Source organism: Cervus canadensis, chromosome 23, assembly GCF_019320065.1.
Source record: "Cervus canadensis isolate Bull #8, Minnesota chromosome 23, ASM1932006v1, whole genome shotgun sequence".
Lineage (NCBI taxonomy): Eukaryota > Metazoa > Chordata > Mammalia > Artiodactyla > Cervidae > Cervus > Cervus canadensis.
Genome location: NC_057408.1, coordinates 52,812,053 through 52,828,479, shown reverse-complemented (window position 1 = coordinate 52,828,479; position 16,427 = coordinate 52,812,053). Strand labels below are relative to the sequence as shown.

At 39.5% G+C, this 16,427-nt stretch overlaps 1 protein-coding gene across 2 annotated transcripts in view; it reads left to right on the top strand.

Moving 5' to 3' along the window:
• The window catches only part of DLGAP1 (DLG associated protein 1), a 770,938-nt gene that overhangs the window by 157,683 nt on the left and 596,828 nt on the right, over positions 1-16,427 (top strand). The gene's annotated exons all lie outside the window — the stretch shown is intronic.

The window sequence follows — 16,427 nt, the reverse complement described above, 5'->3', positions numbered from 1 at the left end:
CATAGAATTTCGATGGTGTATAGTCATTACATGATGTATGTACTATGTTTAGTTTTGTGTTTTTTTGTCTTTTTTTTTTTGATGGAGGACAGTTGCTTTACAATATTGTGTTGACCTCTGCCACACATCAACATGAATCATTATTATTTTTTATTAAATATTAATTATATTTATTAAATTATTACTTTTGTGTGATGAAGCTACTAAAAGAGTAGTCCATTTGGTGGAATGTTAATTTATCACTAAATTATTATCATAAAAAACTCACGTCTGAGATTGTGAATGAAGAGATCATCTGTCCTATACTGACCCCTTTGTTCTCCTCCAAAAGGGTACCGTTTGAACCACTGAGATGAGCTCTTGCAAGAGGCCACAAGGCTGAAAGTTGTTCTTGAGAGCAGATGCCTCCAGTGGTCTAGCAGCATGGGGCATGGCTTTGCATTGTACTTTCCATAGGCTGCAGCCTTGAAAAGGACAGAAAAATAAAATCAGTGTAAAGTGGTCTATTTAAGAGGTGCCACATGTGAATGAATCTGCCTGGTATCAGTCACTCCCTAAAACTTTAAACAGTACAGCTGTGTGTTCCGTCCAGAAAACTGATGTTTTCAGAGCATGAGATTTGGTGCCCCTAGTGAGAGCAACTTTGAGCATTTTGTCTGCAACTTACTGTTAACACGGAGCTTCTGAACAATTAGTGATCAAATTATATTACTATAAAATGTGGAGGAGTCTGTCATGAAGTTTGAAACAAGGTGCAACAGAGAAGCAATTTCTAAAGAAGAGTTAGAGAACATTAGAAACAATTTTAAATAGACAGCAGCCCAGGATAAAATTATTTTGGAGGTCAAGTATCTGATGAGTTCTCATAGTTCAAACTTTCTAGATAACTGTATACATTTGTAGCATGTCTATGATGCTCATTAAGTAGACATTGACATTTTTCCTTCCTAGTTGTGGCAATAATTATAGAAGCTTCCAATTGCTCCTTTCCTGTGGTTTTTATTTCTGAGTGAAAATAAAATAGTATTAGAAAATGAATGGCATTGTTATTTGTTTCCTAAGGGAAGTTATTTCTACTTACAAGAGAGTCAGAGTTATAGTTAATATCATGTGAAAATGAAATAAACATATTCAAAGGTCAAACTGGTAATTCCTAGATACACTGATGATATTTTGCAGTCATTTGGCAGAAATTCGATAAATAGAAATAGATTTATAAAAAGGACTTCCTGATACCACAGCATAGTTAATATTCATTATGACTATCCTGATAGAGCAATTTTTAATAATTCATCATTCTGATATGTATAATTTTTTGTTGCTCAGTGTCTTAGCCATGTCCGACTCGAAGCCAATGTCCGGCCATTGTGACCCCGTGGACTGTAGCCTGCCAGGCTCCTCTGTCCGTGGGATTTCCCAGGCATGAATACTGGAGTGGGTTGCCATTCCCTTCTCCAGGGGATCTTCCCAACCCAGGGAGCGAACCTATGTCTCCTGCTTTGGCAGGCGGATTCTTTACCACTGAGCTATCAGGGAAGCCCCAGCCTAACACCTACTTTACTATCAAATAAGCCTTTACTACTCTGTCTACATTTGTATCTCCCTTTCTCCTTCATCTGTGATTTTTTTTTCCTTCTCTGGTATAATTTTTAGTTAGTCATACTTTAGAGTAAAATTATTTGAAAATGCTGTGCTTATTCTCTTTCAAGAGTTACCAAAAGAGCAACCAAATTGAAACTATCATTTTCCAATAATTTAAAAAGTCTATAATTATTAAAATCTAGTGAATTATCCTTGTTCTGTCCAACCAACTCTTATGAAGGTGAATTTGGGCTGTCTCCGATAGCTCAGTTGGTAAAGAATCTGCCTGTCATGCAGGAGACTCCAGTCTGATTCCTGGGTCGGGACGATCCCCCGGAGAAGGGAAAGGCTACCCACTCCAGTATTGTTGGGCTTCCCTTGTGGCTCAGCTGGTAAAGAATACACCTGCAATGCGGGCGACCTGGGTTCGATCCCTGGGTTGGAAAGATCCCCCGGAGAAGGCAATGGCTACCCACTCCAGTATTCTGGCCTGGAGAATTCCGTGAGCTGTGTAGTCCATGGGGTTGCAAAGAGTCAGACATGACTGAGCGACTTTCACATCACTGAAGAGTTTGCCTTAGCTTGTCTGATGGTACAGAAGTGTAACGCACTGCCATCTGTGGTAGTGATCGTTCTTGTCAGAAACTGAACAAGCATCTGTGGTTGCCAGCAGCTTCCCTTGACCTGTGGTAGTCATACCTTTGTGTAGTCCTGTTCCAAATTTTAGTCATTATCTGTGACAGATCGGACCCGACAGAAGTAATATTTTGTCACTTCCAAGATTAGGTTGTAAGAGCCACTGCTTTATCTATTGTGGTCAGTTGCTCTCGCTTTCTCGGTTCAGTGACTCTGAGGGAAGCTGGCTGCCATGTTGTCAGCAGCTCTGCGAACGGATGTGTGTGGTGAGGAACATTTGCAGTTGACAGACTAAAGCCTTCCACCAGCCGCCTCCTGAGTGAGCTTAGAAGCAGGTCTTCCTGCCCCAGTCCAGCATTCAAATGATGACATCCTGAGCTGATAGCTTAACTGCAGCCCCCTGAGAGATCCTGAGCTAAGCCGCCACCACATTCTTGAATCTCAGAAACTCTGTACTAGAACAAACCTTGGCTATTTTCGGCTGCTGAGTTTTTAACTTATTTGTTTTGTAGCTTTCAATAAGTAACAAACCGTCTGACAGAAATATTTCCTTCAGGTGCAGAATTGGATTTTACGGTTGCCAACATATCGTTCTACTAGTGGTTTTTTAAAAACTGTAAGTGGGGAGAAGTTTCTCATTACACATGATAAGCAGACAATTGTAACATAGGATTTAGCTGAAGTAATTATATGGGTAATAAAATGTTTCTGAAAGGGGAAGATAAATACCAAGAAATTTTTATGGTTTCCTACTGATAGCCTATTCATCTCTGCTACAAATTAGAAATTCCAAAGATTAGGAGAGCTAGTATGCAGACAGCCTCACATTAATCATAGTATTCAGACAGCATTTGTTTGAAAAATTAGATATTTGTTTGAAATATATTTTGTCTGATATATATATTATTAATAAATATGTATTTACCTTACATTACAGTGATCAGAAGAAATATTGATCTCCTAACTATCTTGCTAGGATCTTTGTGTTTGTTTAAACCTGTTGTCATAAAAATATCCCAGATCAATATGTAAACATAAGAAAAATTCAAACAAAAGGGAGAAAATGGAGAATAGATGCAGTAGAGTAAGGTTTGTTCAGCTAATTTACATAGTGTGTGAGGGAGCACGTTAGTAAACTTATGCTTGATGTAAGTCTCTGATATCAGACTTACCTAGGAAATCAGATTTATATAAAGTTTGCTCTCAGATTTTTTGTTTGTATTACCTAATAAATGACTAAAGGTTGTACATACAGCCCACATGCTGATGTCAGAAGTCTTCAAGTAAGAATATCCCAGAGCCCCCCCCCGCCTTTTTTTTTTCATGGAAGGCAAAAGCCATCCTCGATGACTGCTGTTGCAACACATAGATAAGTGTCATCTTCCGAAATTCCCTTACAAATGCTTAGTTTGGTTTTAACTTTCTCCCTGCCTGGATCCCGGCAGGGATGAGAAAGCAATTGAAATAATTACCTTGACTCCCTTCTTCTTCTAGCCATTTTTTGAAAAAACAAAAAAATTATTGGAGTATAGTTGCTTTACAATGTTGTGTTAGGTTTCTATTGTATAGCAAATTCAACCAGCTATGTATGTATATGTATATATATCTTCTCTTTTTTAGATTTTCTTCCCATTTAAGTCACCACAGAGCACTGAGTAAGTGCTATACAGTAGATTCTCGTTAGTTATCTGTTTCATATATAGTAGTATATATATGTCAATGCCAATCTCCCAGTTTACCCCCCTGACTTGGGAGGATAAATTTGGATATTGTCCATACAGTTGTTCTCTCTGTCTGTCTTCCTGCCCTGCAGATAGGTTCATATGTACCGTTTTTCTAGATTCCACATATATGTGTTAATATACAGTGTTGTTTTTTTTTGTTTCCTTTTTTCTGATTTGTTTCATTCTGTATGACCATTTCTAGGTCCTTTTTAACGGGCATGCCCATGAGCAGTGAAATAGGGATAAAGTGAGCAGACCAAAAGGAAGCCTGAACAGGTCTATGCTGATCATTTAACTAGTCAGACACACAGACACACTTAGACCCCTCGCAGTCCTCCAGTCCTTAAGGTGAGCATTTCTACCCTCGTCGCCACTGTATGGATTTTCTGTGCTCCTGAAACACAGAAAATGGGTGGATATCATGGTTTTCTCGACCATCCAAGCAAGCAGTTAATGAAACCCCTGGATGCTTTTATCTGTGGCAAACACAAATTCCCCTTCTTTCCTAAATCGAGAGCTGTTTGTTCTAACAGTTAAGTGGGATGTAGAAGTACTTACCAAGAGAAGTGCTGGGAGTTTGTGCTGTGTTAGAGTCAGTGTCATTTATTTTAGAGAATCAGCTAAAAAAAAATTAGCTCTCTGGTCAAAATAATCTCTCATGTATTCTACAAATTTCATATTCCATTAAATCATTGAGATTAGTAATCACATTGTAGGAAGCAAAATATCATGAGAGAGTTCCTCATACAGAACAATTCAGTGTTAATTGCATTAATCCGCTGAAGACTTACCCAAAAATCTATCATTCTTTGAGAGGGAGGGTTTTAACTGATGCCCAGGAGAGAGGAGGAGGAATCTGAGTTCTAGGTAGGTGTTTATTGCATAGCCAGAGGAACATGAGGAAGCAAGTGAAAAACAAAAAAGGAAATTCATAGGTGAGAGTGGAAGTTTCCATAGATAAACTCTGCCTTCTCCATAGTTTTGCCTTGGGCCATGGTAGCAGTTGGTGTACCTGGAGAAATCCCCACCATCTGCTGTCAGCCCCTGCTTCCAGTTTGCCTCTGTAGGAGGTAAACTTCCAGAAGCAATTGGAAAGGCTCACCATCTTAGGTTCTATCCCTTCATCTCAGAGTCCCCAAGGACTAACCTGGTTCATCTAGACTTACCAGAATTGCTTGCATTTCCTTGTGTATTTTGATCCTTCACTGTGAAAAGTTGAAGAAAAAATCAAGTGAGATTAAGGAATAGTATCAGAATTTGGTCCAAGGCAGGGATGCTGAGAAGCCGGGTGGCAGGCAGCCTGGGCAGAAGTCCAGACGGGGGAGAGGCAGGCATGAGGTGGAGGGGAATGCAGAGTTGAAGAGTAGATGTAGATAGAGAAATAATCTGACGAACCAGTTAGGGATACAAGGGTATAATTTGTCCCTTTCCCCACCCCCTTGGAACCTTAAGTTTATTTTTTTTTAAAAATTAAAAAAAAAAAGGAAATAATTTTTAAATAGTATTCCTGGCACTTTGAATGATGGTGGACAAACTTCTTCACTAGGTGTTTTTCTGTTCCATTTTCAAGCAGATCTAGTTATTTAAAAGTTACTCCATCATTGAGAGGAGTTTCTACTCATGTTTTCTTTGTCTCTGGTATTAGCCAATGTATTCTTCACTAGGTGTTCTGTTCCATTTTCAAGCAGATCTAATTATTTAAAAGTTATTCCATCATTGAGATGAGTTTCTACTCACTTTTTCTTTTGTCTCTGGTATTAGTCAACGTAGTCACTGCCTCACTGCTTGGCCCTTAGTAAGAGTGCAATATACTCTGACGGTTGATGAAAGCTCATTCACCTTTTAACACAGTGACTATTCAACTCAATCCAGCTAATGGCTGTTCACAGCCACTAGAAGTTAGATTGAGTCTCTGCTTTCCAGTTTTGGGGCTTAAGAGACAGAATTATACAGGGATCATTGTAATTAAAGTAAATCTCCTACATACAAATGAGTTCCATTCCAAGAGCATGTTTGTAAGTCCAGTTTGTTCATAAGTCTAACAAAGTTAGCCTAGGTGCCCAATTAACACAGTAAGCTATATAGTACTGTATTGTAGTAGGTTTAAAATACTTTTCACATAAATAATCCATAACAAACAAACTGCACCAAATTTTGTCTCCTGACAATATCAGGGTACCAAGAGATTGTGTCTTTCGTTTCCACTCTGGTTCCATGAACAGAATCTGTCTATGCTACCTTTTTGATAAGTCATGTCATACTGTTAATGCACCTGAGTGGATAGCCAATTAAAATGTTCAGTCTTTCTCAGATGGCCTATTTTTAGCCAAGGCTTTCCAATCCTTTCTTAATGTTGTTTTATTTTGATTAATCTCTGTGCATTTCTTGATGATATTAGGTTTCACCCAGTTCACCATGCCTCACCTTGACTTCTTGATGAGATCATCAGAATTCAGAGTTTGTCTCTGATGAAATCTCAGATTTAACTTTTGCTATTTACCTATCTGATGATAAATATTGCATCTTGGGGCAAAGTAGCACAGATCTATTTGCTTCTGAGAATTTGATGCTTTGTAAAAGAAATGAGAATTCTCACTCCTCTCCCCCATACAAACTCTATACCTAATATTTATCTCAAAATATGACTATTACATAACAAAAGCAACTTAACATATCAAACATTCATTTTTATTTAATATGTCAGCACATAACAAAATGAACTGGAACACATGTCCCTAAAGAAAGTGATGTCAATTTGTTTTATTTTCTAGTTCAGACAAAGGTAAAGGCGTTAAATATTTAATGACAAAATAAATATTCCTTTTTTCCCCCAACTTATATGATCCTGAAATTATACATTCTCTTTCCTTGGTTTAAGATCATGTCTTTGTTATTATGAGGACAAGAACTCCTTTGAAGATGAAAACAATTTTATATAACAACAAGGAAAGAAAGTAAAAGTCGCTCAGTCATGTCCCACTCTTTGCGAACTGGTGGACTATACAGTCCATGGAATTCTCCAGGCCAACTCTCACATCCATACATGACTACTGCAAAAACCATAGCTTTGACTATATCGACCTTTGTCAGAAAAGTGAGCAATTGCTTAGTAAGGAAATAGAAAATGAAGTGGCCAATAAATACTTTTTAAAATAATTCCTTTCATGTTGAGAATCACATTAATTCCTAAGGGTTTACTCATTGCTGGGTTAGTTTATATTTTGGAAGATAGGAAGTCAGGGAGTAGCATAAAATCAGAAAATTCTGAAAATAAAATTAATCAAGGAAGAGAAATAGAGCTTTAGGTCTTAAATCTGAGTTGGACCATAAAGAAGGCTGAGCACTGAAGAATTGATGCTTTCAAACTATGGTGCTGGAGAAGACTCTTGAGAGTCCCTTGAATAGCAAAGGAGGTCAAACTAGTCAATCTTAAAGGAAATCAACCCTGAGTATTCAGTGGAAGGACTGATGCTGAAGCTGAAGCACCAGTACTTTGGCCACCTGATGCAAAGAGCCAGAGGATTAGAAAAGACCCTGATGCTGGGAAAGATTGAAGGCAAAAGGAGAAGGCCGTGGCAGAGGATGAGATGGTTAGATAGCATCACCGACTCAATGGACATGAATCTGAGCAAACTACGGGAGATAGTGAAGGACATGGGAGCCTGGTGTGCTGAAGTTCTGGGGTCGCAGAGTTGTACAAGGCTTAGTGACTGAACAACAATATCAATAAATATTCTGAGAGACAGTTTATTGAGAGAAGTAAATGATGGCTACCTTTCTTTAATAATTATGGCTTTATTATTTTTTTAATTGCATTTTTTGTACCCTGCAGCCTGCAGGATCTTAGTTCTCCAAACAGGAATAGGACCCATGCCTTCTGCAGTGGAAGTATGGAGTTCACAGGACTGTCAGAGAATTCCAATTATGCTTTTAAAAACAAGGTTTTGTTCAGAATTCTAAAATAGCACAATTTCCATATTAAATCCTAGGTAGTTAGCCAGATGCTGCTAAGTCACATGGTATTCACATTAGTGTACATTATAAATGCTGAATTGTAGATGTAACAACCTAGTAAGTTGGCATTGGGCTATCTTTTCCCTTCAGACCTGTAGGACTTCAGCTGAGCGTCCTCCTCCTCCTCCAGCCCCTAAGTCAGATAGTGGTCCATCTGGCCATGTTGATGCTTTAGGCATTGTTTATACAATGTGCACATTTTGTTCACCACTTCTCTTATCTCATTGTTATGGATCACCACACCTTTCTGCTTACCCTGACTTTTCAGTATCCTGTACTTCCTAGGTTCTCAAAGTGTGAACATAAGTAATCTCTTTACTCCGCACAGTTCTCCTCCCCTTAGAGGAGAATAAATACATCACTGTTATACAGTCCCTCGAAAGCATCAGGTCTTTGGTGCTCAGCTGTCACATCCTTACGTGACTACTGGAGAAACCAGAGATTTGACTTAAACAGACCTTTGTCGGCAAAGTGATGTCTCTGTTTTTTTCAGTATGCTGTCTAGTTTTGTCATAGCTTTTCTTCCAAGGAGCAAGTGTCTTTAATTGATGCTTTCAAATTGTGGTGCTGGAGAAGACTCTTGAGAGTCTTGTCTTGTTGGACAGCAAGGAGATCAAAGCAGTCAATCCTAAAGGAAGTCAACACTGAATATTCACTGAAAGGAGTGATGCTGAAGCTCCAATACTTTGACCACCTGATGCCAAGAACCGACTCATTGGAAAAGCCCCCGATGCTGGGAAAGATTGAAGGCAGGAGGAGAAGGGGACGACAGAGGATGAGATGGTTGGATGGCATCACTGATTCAATGGACATGAGTTTGAGCAAACTCTGGGAGATGGTGAAGGACAGGGAAACCTGATGTACTGCAGTCCACGAGGTTATGAAGAGTCAGACACAACTTAGCAACTGAACAACCACAATACAGTCCCTAGCAGTGTCTATTTTTGCTCCTTCTCTTGGTCAGAACCAATGCCACAGCCTCATTGTGGGAGCTCTGACATTTGTTCTGTGCCGGGGAAAGGACCCAGACATGGGCTCTTACTCTTCTTCCCAGCCATCTTAATCCTTTCTCTTCATCATGGCACTTTTCCCTTGTGTCCTTGCGCTATCAAGAAGGCCTTGCATTCAAGACCAGAAATAGTCCAGTTGTCTTCATAGCTCTTTCTGCTTTTCAAGGAGGATACACTTTCAGTGATTTATGTAATTTCAATACTTTAAGTTCTCTCAAGAGAGATTGTTAATACAATCCAACATACTTTTTCAAAGCTTTAACATAAAATACATGTAATTGTAAAATGTAAACCTTAGTCAGTCATGATGTGTATGCCTCACACACACTGATTCACTCACACTCTTCCCCTAAGAATTACAAGTTGAACAAGTCAGAGGAAATTTAGCAAAACATACTGAAGTGAAATGAATTCTTTTGAAGTAGTAGAACTTGTGTACAAAAGTATGATTTTTATTTGCTAGGATTGCGTTTGAGGAGGTATTGCCACAGGGCCGGCCAGAGGGCAGAGCACCCAGTGCTTTGCTTGAGTAATGTGGAGAGTCAGGGGTTCAGCTTGCATTAGTGTCTGCACACTTGTGTGTTGCCCTGAGTTGTCAGCATTCTGTTCTTTCCTGTAGTCCGTGTTCCTGCGTGTGAACATAAGGTGAGTGATTGCGTGGCTCAGTAGTGTCTAATCTTTCATTCTTCTGCCAAAGAACCCAAATAAGAATGATTGATTGTGAGTTTCCTTGGGATTTGTTGAAATTTTCTAGATAAAAAGTTTACAGCATTTGACCTTAACCATCATGTCTTTGTAGTTTCTTTGGCAACAAAAATTGTTTATATTTAGTTTATTTGGGGAAAAGCTTAATTTATATCATCCCAACTGAGATTTAAGGAGTAACATCCCTCAGCCTTGGTTTTAAATCAGGGTCATATGGAAGAGATGTATATAAAATGGCCCAGACTTCAGGGCTGGTGTAACAGTGGTAGGGGGGTGCTGAGTTTTGGTGGTGATGCTGTTCTTTTCATGCTCAAATCTGGCACTTTGCAGGATGGGGAGAACAATGGTCACTAATGAGTTTGCTTTGAAAAAGGAAAAATATATATACTTAATATCTACATATTATTAGACTCAATCATGACCCATCCAAGACCCCACTCTTACCTCTAGTCAACTTTTCTGCATTTGGAAGCACATCCAGGGTCTAAAATAAGGCTTATTGTCAATCACATTGTTTATTTGGCAGAAGACTATGATACTATATTCTGAGGTCAGTAAGCAAGAAATCAATAAAATTTTAGCATACTTTTACATAAATGCGCACATCTTGGCCTGTTGCTATTTATGGAAATTGGAAACAGTTGAAGTTAAAAACTTTTATATATAATATAAATGAGTAAAGTCAGTTTGAAAGAAAGTCAAAGCCAAGGGAAGGGTGAGAAAAATAATTTCTTTGGCGAGATGGTGGAGAAGAAAACTTGCCTTTTAATAATGGCATGAGTTAAAAACTACAGAAATCTGCATCTTAGATCTCAGTGAAAACAGGTTTTCGTGTTCCTTTGTCAGTTCGCTGGTTTCTGCCTATGCTTCCCAAACAAGTTCAGTAAACTGTGGCAGAGGTCAGTCCTAAGGGGTAGAGAAACCTGAACGTGTACCCTATGCCACAACATATTCAGTCTCAATCCCTGTGCTGGGCTTTCAACCTGGCCTGCCTGGAACAAATTCCTGCCTTTATTTCCCACTCTGTCCCAGCACCTCTTCTCTGCTTTGATCAGCTTGGTTTGATTTCCTCACTGGTCGGTGCTGCTCATTTGGAGCCTTTATTTATTACGGTTTCTGCCTCTCCACCTTTTAAAGGCTCTGCCTGTCTTCCTAGAGCTTGTTCTATTGAACTACTTTCTGTTCCTGAAAGTTTAGCCCCTGATGGCAGGCTGTCATGATTCATGCTTTGGTATGTTAATATCTTCCTGTGAGAGAGCTACCTTGGGTCACGTCTTATCCATTTGTGTTTCTACAGCTGTCAATGAATCAACATTCCCTGATTCTAGGTGTTTCTGTGAGAATTAGGAAAATAGTCAGATGGGAAAAAATGTTTTTAACTTCAACTGTTACCAAATTTCCATAAGCCGGAGCAGGCCAAGATGTGCATGGTGATGTAAAAATGTGCTAAAATTTTAATGATTTCTTGCTTTTTGACCTCAGAATGTGATATCATTGTGTGTCTTCTGCAAAATATAAGCAATGAGATTGACAAGTGTTATTTTAGATTCTGAATGTGCTCCCAAAACACAGGACAAGTTGACTAGAGGTAAGAGTGATGTCTTGAATGGGTCATGATTGAGTCTAATAATATGTAGGTATTAGATCTGACCCGATTACCAGCTGCTGAGTGTCTCAGAATTGACATCTATTCATAAGCTTGGTGATCATGGGCATGGTATTTACTGAGAAATGGAGTATTTCCTGCCTTGTCAGTAAGCAAGGATGTCACAGTCATCAGGGATTCCAGCTCCTCTGGGCACTCAGAAAGGATAACAATACCTATGATCAGGCTGCAGCCACTTCCTAAGGTGAGCACTGAGGGACTTAGGACTTGAAACACTCAGGGTACTGACCCTAGAGAGCTGAGATGCATATGAAAGGAATGATTTCAGTGAGCCCAGACTCTTGCATCTTTCCATACATAGAGAAGCACTAAATTCCTTGAGATATCTGGTCTACTTTAATTCACAAAAATACTTTTAATGTTCAGACTACCTGCCCTTGGTTGCAAACTTCTATATAACATGAGTCGTCCCCACTTCTCCTAGGAGCAGTTCTCTCTGGGTTACTTGAGATGTTATCTCCTAGGCTTGAAGTCCTAAAAATTTCTGCTGAATGAAACAAACTCTCACCTTTAGGTTGTGACTATTTTTTAAGCCAACATTACCTTCTCTGGTTATGAGTGTCTTCAACTCCAACACAGTTTGTACTAGTTTATCCATCTCTGATCAACCTTACAGCTCCAAAGTTTTGGTTTTTATTTAATTGTTGATAATTGCAATCATCAATAGAAGTAACTTTTTGTGCAAAATAGGGTACCTGTGGATCATGACACTTAGAAGAATAATTTCTAGGAATTAAGATGCCAAATTTAGGTCTTGAGAAGAAGGAATCTCCTGGGTACCATTTGCCATAGATGAGTCTGCCTTCTCTCTCATCAGCTGTCTCCTCCTTAACATAGCACAACATGGACACAATATATTTGTGCTGATCTTCAAAGCTGTTGTGGATCAAGGGGGAGAAAGAAGGGGAGGCAGGATGAAATGTGAGACGTCACCTGTGCTATGTCACTCAGTTGTGTCCGACTCTTTGGGACCCCGTGGACTGTAGCCCTTCAGACTCCTCTGTCCATGGAATTCTCCAGGCAAGAATACTAGAGTGGGTTGCTATGCCCTCCTCCAAGGGATCTTCCTGACCCAGGGATCAAACCCGCATCTCTTATGTCTTGGCAGGTGAATTCTTTACCACTAGTGCCACAGAGTCTTATTTTTGTCTTCTCTGAAGCGTGTAAATGTTAGAGAGGTGATGGAAACAGGTAGGGACTGACCCAATGGTGGTAGATAAGAGTGTCAAACCTGAGAACGAAAGAAGGTAGAAACACACTTGTATGTGAAATCCAAAATGAAGTTATTTATAAAACAGAAAAAGACCCACAGACATAGAAAACTAACTTGGGGTTACCAAAGGGGAATGAGGGGAGGAATAAATTAGGAGTTTGGGATTAACATATATACACTATTACATATAGATTTCCCAGGTGGTACTAGTGGTAGAGAACCTGCTTGCCAATGCAGGAGATGGGATGGTCCCCTGGAGGAAGGCATGGCAACCCACTCCGGTATTCTTGCTGGGAGAATCCCATGGACAGAAGAGCCTGGCTGACTACAGTCCATAACAGCGCAAAGAGTTGGACATGACTGAAGCAACTTAGCACCACACATGTTACTTTACATAAAATAGATAACCAACAAGGGCCTACTGTATAGCACAGGGAACTATATCAATATCTTGTACTAACTTAGAATGGAAAAGACTCTGAAAAAGAATACATTTATATATGTGTGTATATAGCTGAATCACTTTGCTGCATGCTGAAACTAACACAAATGTAGTTGTAAATCAACTACATTTCAACTAAAAAGTAAAGACCCCAAAATTATTTTTAAAAAGTAGAAATGGTGTACTAAGTACAGACATAAAAGGAAGGAATTACTGACATTTAGTTGAATTCCAGAGGAAGTTAGTCCTTGTCTTCAGCAAAATCAACCAGGGATTGGTTAAGTATTTGTGCTTATTCTGCTCCAAAGTTATCAGTATCTAGAACCTAAATGAGGTCACCTTAGAAGCAGAGATAATGACCTTTGATAAGAAGAGTTCTAAGAATTCTCTCTTTTGTCTGCTGTGTTTGAATGTTTCATGTTATTTTCCTTTTCTCACTGAAACTTTTCCTGTGTAATTCATTATAGCATCCTGGATGAATGGAGTTGAATGGCCATAAAATCCTACCGCATAGATGACTGTATTTCCTAGGATTTTTCTTTTATGAGACTTTACAAGTCAATGAACAGTTCTTTGAAGAGCAAGTGGTTGAGTCTATGCTGATACATAACCATATAAGGTGCTTCCTGCATCAATTGTCTGCCTTTATCCTCTTCTAGGGATTTCAAATGCCAGCACCAGCGCTGGGCTTGTTGATAAAATCTTTAGCTGCTCTGGTGCTTTGAGTCTGAAGATCAATCTCCAAGTGTCTTAGAAGCATCCAGCTTCAGAAATTCTCAAAAGTAAGAAAAATGAGACTTTGTTTATGAAAAAAAAAGATGGCTTATGATTAGAGGAGCAGCCATTGTGAGTTGTGAAATGGTTTCTGATATTCTCCAGCTCTCCAGCGATAAACATCTGGGACAGTGCTCTTTTGTCTCATCCACAGCAAATTTTTATCTTCAATGGCGACACTTGAATTAGGCAAATACTATTTGAATCTGAAGGTAAACCTGACTGCTTTGTTTAGTGTGGAATATTCAGCTTCTCCTTTCTGGGCTGCTGGTTTATAGGGAAAGCATAAGTGTTTTAAAAGCCCACTGCTGTGAGAGTGAGGAGTGTTCTTTTGTGTTTAACAAAGGAGTCTAGAATACAATGCTTTATGAGAATATTGCTGATTTTTTTCTTTTTTCTTTCTGACTTGCTTCCATGTAAATTATTTTCAGTGGATTCAGTGAAGCCGTGGCTAGCCCCAACTTCAGATCCTTTCCCAGATCCCCCTATCAGTACTAAAAAAAAGGAGTTTTATTTATTTTCATAAGCACATTACCCCCATCCCTAATTGCTCTTATATCAGGTTCCTATTTACAGTGGCCTAAATGCATAGATATGATTTGCACATTCACAGTTTCAGAATGAGACAGTGAATTCTTAATCTTTTTAAACACTAAGCAAATTCTGCAAAGAAAGCATGGTAAGGCAGGTTTTCTGCAACTTTCCTTACTGAGAACACAGAGGGTAGAGTTGGGGGCCCCCTCTGATTCCATCTGCTTGACCATGACTAATTCTTCTCCAGAGCCCTATGCTCCCATCTGTAAGGTAAAGTTCTTAGACTAAATGAACTTGACAGACTTTCCAGCTCTAGAAGTTATATGATCCCTTGCCTGGAAAACTTTCCTAAAAAGATAAACAATTTGTAGGATTGATGTCTATGAGGATTTTAGAGAGAAAGATAAACAGCCAACCCTTGTCTCTCTTTCTTTCTCTGTGAATGCATCTAAGTACGTTTTGCTGGAGGCTGGATTCTCTTAGAATCCCCTTTACTTCTGTGTTTCTCGGAGTGTTTGGTGCTCTAACATTCCAGTTTGACTCGGTTTCCTGGGCCATGGTAGACTTTTTGTTTTGGGGTATTGAATGAATCAGATATGACACCTGAGTCAATTTATGTGGGTATAGTCTTCCTAAATTCATACCTTAGGATTTTTTTTTCTCTTTTCAATATTACCTGCTTTTAAATAAATGACTTAGGCAATTAGACTTTTTAAAAAAATTCTTCCTTTATAGTCAGCTCTACATGGAGAGTCTGTAGGTGACATACTGTCACTCCATTCATAGTAGGAAGTCACATGGAACAGGTCTGAAGATTCAGCTTTTCTCCTTGAAGTGATATTTCCCAGTGAAAATCCTTCTTAAGAATGATGGTGACAGGCATGAGAAGAGGCAAGATCACTAATTCTAAACACAAAGTTATAAGAACAAGTGTTCCTGAGCTGACAAATTAGCCCCTCAGTAATCTAATTGTCGTAAAGAATCCACTTGCCAATGCAGGAGACATGAGACATGGGTTTTGATCTGAGTCAGGAAGATCCCCTGGAGGAGGAGGAAATGGCAGCCCACTCCAGTGTTCTTGCCTGGAGAATTCCATGAACAGAGGAGCCTGGTGTGCTATAGTCCACTGGGTTGCAAAAGAGTCAGACGTAACTGGGCATACACACAATCTAATTAAACATAAACTATATAGCAGTAGCAAAATACATGTTCATGGTCATCTTCAAAGCTGTTGGATGAGGACTTTCTCAGGTACAGAAAATGTGACACCAGAGCTGCTGAGTTAATTTTTTTTGTCCCTGTTAACTACTCAGGGAGGTGACAAGTGTGAATGTTGGGCCTAATAGCAAACACAAAAGTGAAAGTGTTAGTTGCTCAGTCGTGTCTGACTCTCTGCTATCCCATGGACTTCTCTGTCCATGGAATTCTCCAGACGAGAATACTGGAGTGGTGCTATTCCCTTCTCCAGGGGGTCTTCCCAACCCAGAGATCGAACCTGGGTCTCCCACATTGCAGGCCAATTCTTTACTGTCTGAGCCATCGGAGAAGCCCCAGTAGCAGACATGAGCTCACTACCAGTTATTATTGCCAAGGTGAATGGGACGATAACTTCTCCTACCTAAATAGTTCCCCTGTCAGATAACAGATAAGACCAGTGCAAACCAGTATACTGATGCAGCAGGCGTGATGGAGGGGGCTGAGTCCAGTAGGGCCCAGACATCAGATAGGACCTGGACCTGGATTGCACTGCGATGACTTTAGCTTTATGCTCAGAGAGACAGGAAGCCACTTCCTAGGTTTTGAGAAATGTGATTTGACTTTTTTTTTTTTTGAGATATAATTGACATATAAGATATTCATTTTAGAAATGATTGACTTTTTAAGAGGCTCAGTCTGGCTACTGGGCTGAAAATAGATTGAAAGGGAGAAATGAGGTCTTTTGTCAGCTTGAGAAGTACTGTTAGAACAGACATCTGGGTGAAGATGGCAAGGGGCAGCTTGATGGATGAGCCTGGGGTCCAGGGGTGCTTCCTCCTGATGTTCCCAGCTCTCTTTTTTTTTTTATATGTAATCATGGTGGTGTGTCTAACACGTCTTCTCTCTGCCCCCTTGAATAATTAACCAGATT